The 6,722-nt window shown below is 52.2% G+C and overlaps 1 protein-coding gene across 1 annotated transcript in view; it reads left to right on the top strand.

The window, feature by feature from the left end:
- The first annotated feature begins 688 nt into the window (after positions 1-688).
- EVA1A (eva-1 homolog A, regulator of programmed cell death) overlaps positions 689-6,722 on the top strand; it is a 46,496-nt gene continuing 40,462 nt past the window's right edge. Inside the window, exon 1 of the mRNA XM_023251793.2 lies at positions 689-705. The gene's annotated coding sequence lies outside the window, so the exon portion shown is untranslated. The remainder of the gene's footprint in view (positions 706-6,722) is intronic.

Genomic DNA, 6,722 nt, shown 5'->3' with positions numbered 1-6,722 from the left:
GGGGGGGGGGAAGTTTATCAAATTTAACAAAGTAAGTACCTATATCCTGTCTTCTGGGTTGGATGGTTTAATAGGGGGCTCAAAGCAGGCGACGGGACAGGAATGAGAGATGGATGCTGGCAAGAGCTTGGAGGTCTGCTTTCAAATCTCGACTCATCCCAGCAGGGGGAAAGGCTAGAGCTCTGGGACAGGGTGGGGACGGCGGATGGGGAACCTTCCGCGGCCCTGGAGTTGGTCGGAAGCGTGGGGAGGCAGGCAGGAGTTGGGGAGCGTGAACTAACTTGGCGTGGAGGGAGGCGCCGCACGCCGCAGCCGTTCAGGTTTCCCGTCTTTCCAGCGCCCACACGGGCCGCTGGCTTGGGGAAGGGGGCGGGGGAGAGGGAGGGCAGGTCCGGAGCCGGGGGGTGGAGGAGGGGGGAGACCGAAGGAAATGAGACAACCTTTTCCTCCCACTGACTCGGGTTGCTCCAGCGTCTGCGGGGCTCGGTGCGGCCGCCCGTGAGCGCCGAGGCCAGGACCCCGCGCCCCGTGCCAGCCCTGGCGGCTCCTCCACTGGGATTTCTTTCCGAGGCGTCAGTGCTAGCCGAAGTCCTGGGCACCGCTTTGCCGCTTTCCCCCCTCGGTGATCGGCTCCGGGTCCCCCGGCTCGGCTCCGCGCGCCCCGAGCGCAGCCCCCGGAAGTGCGCGCCGGCGGCCCCGGCGAAGGTAAGCGGCGCCCGAGAGCGCGCCCCGGGAGCAGGGGCGCCAGGCATCCTCAGCGGGCCTGGGCGTCCTCCGAGCGCCCCCTCTTCGGAAGCACCCAGAGCACTTCTGACCTGAAGCCGCTCCTTTGTTCCTGACCCCCTGCCCAGGTGTTGTAGGCTGGGTCCCCGAGGGAACTCTGCTTCCCAGCGCTTTCTTTTTTGCTTCCTCTTCCATTTTTCCTGTTGCTTCCCCCGCCCCTAGCTTCTTTTTCTCAACCCCCAAACTCTTAGCTCTCTCACTCTGCAGCCGGGCTTCGGAGAGCGGGTCCTTCCTTCCCAAATCTCGGCGCTTCTGTCCTCCTCCGCCTCCGGGAGCACGGGCTGACCTGGCCCGCCCGCGGCAGCGACTGGCTTTGACCCCGGGCCTGCCGGGTGCGGACCTGCCCGAAATCTCTGTGGCGCACGTTGAACTCACTGATCTCACCCCTTTCGGAGGCACCCCGTTCGCCGTGCGCTTTTGGCGACCCCCAGGACACCGGAATCAGAGCCTACTGGGGAGTGGAAAGGCTCTTGGCGCCCCCTAAAGCCTCAGTGGGAGGCTCTGCTGGTGGGAAAGGGCGCAGGCGGCTCCTTGGTCCTCTGTCCGGGTTCCCCACGGTTGTAAGGAGTGAGGGGAGCACGGGATCCCGGACGCAAGGAGGCATGGAAGTAATGAGGATATCTCTCTGAAGGAGAGGAGGGCCAACCACATCGTGCTAGCTTGCCATTTTGCTTTTAAACTGCCTGAGTGGTCACATCAAGCCTCTGAGTAGGGACTCTACCCTTATTTTGCAAACGGGCAAAATGAGATGCAGAGAGGTCAGGTAATGTGTCCAGGGCCACACAGCTGGGAAGGGGCCCAGCCAGGATTTGGGTACCAGTTGGTTTATACCACATATCCCATATCCAACCCTATACAGGGTTCCTCTATCCGGAGTGAGCAGGAACTCATCACCTCCCAATGGCTCACACCATGGAGGATCAGACTTTTTCTTTTTTGAGCAAATGCAACTTGATGCTTTTCAAACCCAAATGATTTATTTAGTTCCTACTATGCTCGAAGTTCAGTGCCAAGCCCTGAGGTTTCATCTTTGACCCTCACTCCTTCAACCTCTAATCATCATCCGGTCTCTCCAGAAATACATAATTCTGCCCCAGAAGGCTGACTTGAGTCTCTTTCCTGAGAGGCAGTTAAGATCAGTGGCTGGAGTGTTTGGATCCTGGCTGGGGCCTTCCTGTGTCTTTCTACAGCTGGAGCTCCTGTCTGTAAAGTAGGGATGGGAGGGTTTAAAGCAGTTGTTCTCAACTGGGGTTTCCATTTTTGCCTCTCCAGTGACATCTGGCAATGTCTGGAAACATTTTTGGCTGTCAACAGGTAAGTGGGAGAGGATGCTATTCATCTGGTGGGCAGAGGCCAGGGATGCTGTTAAATAGCCTGTGATGCACAGACACCCCCCATAGCAAAGAATTACCCAGTCCCAAATGTCAATAGTGCTGAGGTTGAGAAACCCTGGTGTAATGTATCAGTTCATGAAGAGTGCTATTATTCCCAGCTCTCATCCTCTTATCTGCTCTAGCTTGGCCGATTGTACCAGCCTCTGTCCCCAAATCTCCTTGTGTTTCAGTGCCAGAATTCTATTGTTAAAACCACAGCAGGCCACGGTACTACACTGTCTCAGTACCCTTGTCGGCTCCCCAGTGCTAACAGAAGGGATGGGAATCTGCACATGTTTTACAAGCACCCAAGGTAGATCCTGTGCATATTAAGTTTGAGAATCACTATCTTGCAGAGTAACATCTTACCTCCAACACTGGTTCACACGGCTGTTCACAGTAAGACCTCAACTTACCTTCCCAGCCTCACCTTTTTCCACATCTTGAGGCACCTGCCTTACCACCCAATTTACTATTTTGCTATTCTAGGTCCTGACTTTTTGGAATGCCCTTCCTCCTCCTCGACAAACTCCTCATCATTCCCCGAGACTAAAGCTCAAGTCCTCTGCTGTGTGGAGCATTCTTCAGTTCTTACAGCAATTCTGTTGCTCCCAGCTGCCCCAGCTCTGGCCCTTCTCTGCCTTTTTCTTTCAATATATCTTTCCTGTAGTGTTTACTATATAGGGATCCTTTGTTCACCCCCACACTGGTCTCTGCGTACCTAGAACTAGCACAGTGCTCTACTCGTGGTGGTGGTTAAGCTTGTGGGTTTGGGAGTCAGGCTGCTTGTGTTCAAATCCCAACTCTGCCACTTATTAACTCTGTGACCTTGAGCAAGTTGACTCAGTCTCTCAAAGCCTTATTGGTAAAAGAGGAAGAAACAGTCTTATCTTCTCTGCAGACTGGTGCAACTAACTAATGAGATAATAATTGTTCATCTTAATACTGATGGCCACCTCCATGCCGGGACATGGTTCAAATTTAGAATTTTATGTTTTTACTCATTCAATCCTCATAACGTCTCTTTAAAGTTAGAACTGGTATTGCCCTGTTTGCCAGACAAAGAAATGGAAGCAGAGAGAGGCTAAGTAGTTTGCCCCAAGTCACACAGTAATGGGTGGTAGGGCCAGGATTCACATAGACAGCTAGACTCTTGGCACTGTGCAGGCAGGAGGCTTATATGTGGTCCTCCACATATAGTAAGTAGTCAGTAAACATGAGCTGGGTTAGTTGTGTGCATTAATAAAAGCAGAAGTCCACTGTCTTTTCTACTCATACCACACCTGTGAGCTAAGATTGTGCCATTATTTTTTGCAACTCTTGTTCTTTTCCTCTCCTCCTTGCCTGGAACCCATCCTCAGAGAGACAGGACACTGGGTCAGTCCTCTGTCACAGTGCAGGGTCAGCACCAGTGAACTTGATGCTAAATGGAGCCTTAAGTGTGCCCTAAGGTTAGGGTCAAGACAGCATTTCCTGTTTGGGGAGGAGGACATGGAGTCAGTACACCTGCCTGGGGAGAGAGGTGCAGATTTGGGGTCAGGAACCGTCTGACTCCAGCTTTGTCCTTTTCAAGCACGTGCCCTTTGCAGTGTGCACCTAGCACATAAATATCGATGAAGTCAATCAGTGAAGGTACAATGGATGGGTGAATGCCACCAGCTGGGTCTCCTAGCTTACACTTGATTCAATGCAGAGTGCACTTTCTCTCCAAGTGTTATAAGGACCATTTATATATTAAAAGTAAACTTGTAAAGAGAATTTAATGCCCCCTATGGGGTTTTGGAGAACCAGGTTTGGAACCAGTCCCTGACCTCCTATTTGAGTTATGTGTGATGTCAGATACGAGGTTTACAGCTGATCACTTCACCAACTTGGAATCTTTTACTTCCCTGAATGCAGCACTGCCTTTGAAAGCAGAGCCCCTTCCTTGCTGTTCCCTTGGTCACTTGCTCTGTGGGCCAGATGGCCTTGAATAAATAACCTGCACATTTGTGTATTCTGGCTTCTTCCATAGCTGTGGCCCCCCTGAGTTTGCTTGTTTTGGCAAGTCAACCCCCCAACTTCAGTGGGATGAGGCTACCTGGTATGTGCAAGGCCTTGTGTTTTGTTGGGGGTCACAGAAATACTCCAGTAAGGTTGGTTTTGAGGATGGAGCAGGGGGAGAACCTCCTTGTCCCTCAGCTCGAAACCCCTCACATCCCCTGGGGCACCGCCGTCCCCCTGCACCCCACACTCTAACTGCCTCCTGGCATTATCCCCTCGCCTGGGTTACTAGCTGGCTGATCTGAGAAACAGATTCTCCTGGTGCTAATGACTGGAGTAAAGGTTGGATCCAAGATCTTTGGGGGCATCACCTGCATTTTTACTGAGGCTTTTAAGGTCTGGTCCAGTAGGTAAACTAGCCCAAAACAGGAATGTCAGGTCCAGTGCCAAGTTTTCAGGTCTCTGACATCACACCTTGGCTGCCACCTTGAGTATTACCTCTTAACTGACCAGCAGGCAGATTCTTAATGAAGCTGGTTCCTACTTGTGTGTTTGTTCTAGGGAAAGACACCTCACCTGTTTAGTCTTGGGCTGTGTTCCCTGTGAAATCTACCACTGGTGTTTGCCTCTTTGTGAAAATCTGACGCTGTAAGGGGCATTTGGTTTAGACTAAACTAGATCGCACCTTGAAGTATCAGGGTCGGTTTGGAATACACATGGGATAAGTAGTTGGTGTTGGGTGCCAGAGATATGAACATGAAGAGGTCGCGGTCTTTATCATCACGGTCATAGTCTGTGATGTGTGAAGGACACGTGAACAGGTCATCACAGTGTATTAAGTGGAGTTAGAGATACGAGCAGAGACCTGGGGGCTGAAAGGCACCAGCCACTAGGGAGTCAGGAGACGTTTCTGAAAGAGGAGGATGTTGGAGGGTCTTAATGGAAAAGCAGCTTGCTGGGTCTGAGGGGTATTGGTGAGCATGGGTGTGGCAGACAGGAAACTGCATGTACATGGTACAAAGCCAAGAAAGGGCCTGACAGATGCGAAGGTATGTGATGATGAGGGCTGGTGATGGGCCTGGAGGGGTGGTGATGAACTTTTCAGTGCTCCAGGAGCCTGTTCCTGTTTTTTGGGAGACAATGGAGTGACATTTTAAGCTCAGGTGTACTGAGCTCTTTGAATGATGGCTCTCCCTCCTGTCTCTACTGGCCTGTTTCCTCCAGGGCAATGGGACCAGAGCCCAGGGGCCGTGGGAGGGACACTATCTCCAGTGAGCAAAGAAACCACAGTCACAAACAAAGCTGCAATGGTGATTGTGGATTGTTTTGTTTTCTTTCCAAAGCCCTGGCTGATGAACTGTGTGGATGGCCCCTCCTGAGTCTGGGCTTTTGAACGTTACCTTTAGAGCATCCAAAAGTCTGTATGAATTGCTACACAATTGCTAGGTTTCTCCAGACGGAGGTAGAGAGGGAGGAAGGAGGAAAGGAGAAGGGTGGTGAGGGGAGATTGATCAGCTCTGATTTACAGGAAATCCAGCACATGGCTCTGGTAGATCTACTGCCAGGGTGGCCACCTTGGCTGGGAACTGTGTTTGCGTTCCTAGCCCTCTGTTTGACCCCGAGGTCAGCCTCTTTTGCGTAAGGCTCACCACAGGTGATGGATACATGTGCTTGCTGATCAGACCATTGATATAGGTGTTTCTGGAGGTCATCCCAAGACTTCCCTCATTTGTTTACCACTTAGTGACTCCCTGCCGAATAGGAGGCACTTAGTAAGTGATAAATGAGTGAATGAATGCCGCAGCATGAAAGTCACATCCCATCCCCTCAGGATGCTCAAGGCCTGCATGGAGACATAGACAAGAAAAGCAGCCAATGCAGCACACTGTGCTTAGTGCAGTGACAGAGAAGACGTGGGTGCAGAGGAAGACTCAATCCCACGGTCAGGGAATGGTCAGGGAACGGAGGCAGAGGGAAGGGTGGTCCCTTCTGAGGAATGTCATCCCTCCAGGGAAAGCGGCCCCCTGGGTGGTGGCTGGTAGGCAATTATAATCGTAGCCCCTGGGGTAGGTGTGAGAAGCCCTGCGAAGGGCTTTGCTTGCTTTCATTGCATTTCTCCTCACCACCACCTTCTGAGGTTGGTACTGGAGGAGGAATCAGGATCCCACCCACAGCCAATAGGCAGACCTGGGGTCTGATCAGGCCACCAGACTCCGAGCCCTTCCCCATGGCCTCAGACAGTTTCAGGATGGTCATGTTATCATCGAAGATTCTCTTAGGAAATCTAATTTGCAAAAAGGAAAGTATAGGCATGTGGGTTTTGTGGGGTGTGAGTTGGGGGGTGGGAATGGCCATTTCGTTTTCATTTTGCCCCCTTCTCTGTCTCCCCTGCCTGATGTCTGAGGCCTTGCCTTCTTAGGGGTTTGAAGCAGTCAGAAGCTCTCTGCTCTGGGGATCAGCACCTCTGTCCTCCTCCTCTCGCCTCCTCTTTGATCACCCGGGCAGCTTGCACTTTGTCCTCCGAGGTGAGATGAGGCGGAAGTGCTGCTCAGCAGAGAAGCAGCCGTAAACTCAGAAGAAAAA

The sequence above is a fragment of the Felis catus genome, chromosome A3 (genome assembly GCF_018350175.1).
Source record: "Felis catus isolate Fca126 chromosome A3, F.catus_Fca126_mat1.0, whole genome shotgun sequence".
Lineage (NCBI taxonomy): Eukaryota > Metazoa > Chordata > Mammalia > Carnivora > Felidae > Felis > Felis catus.
The sequence above is the reverse complement of the archived record's forward strand: the minus strand, read 5'-3'. Positions and strand labels throughout refer to the sequence as shown.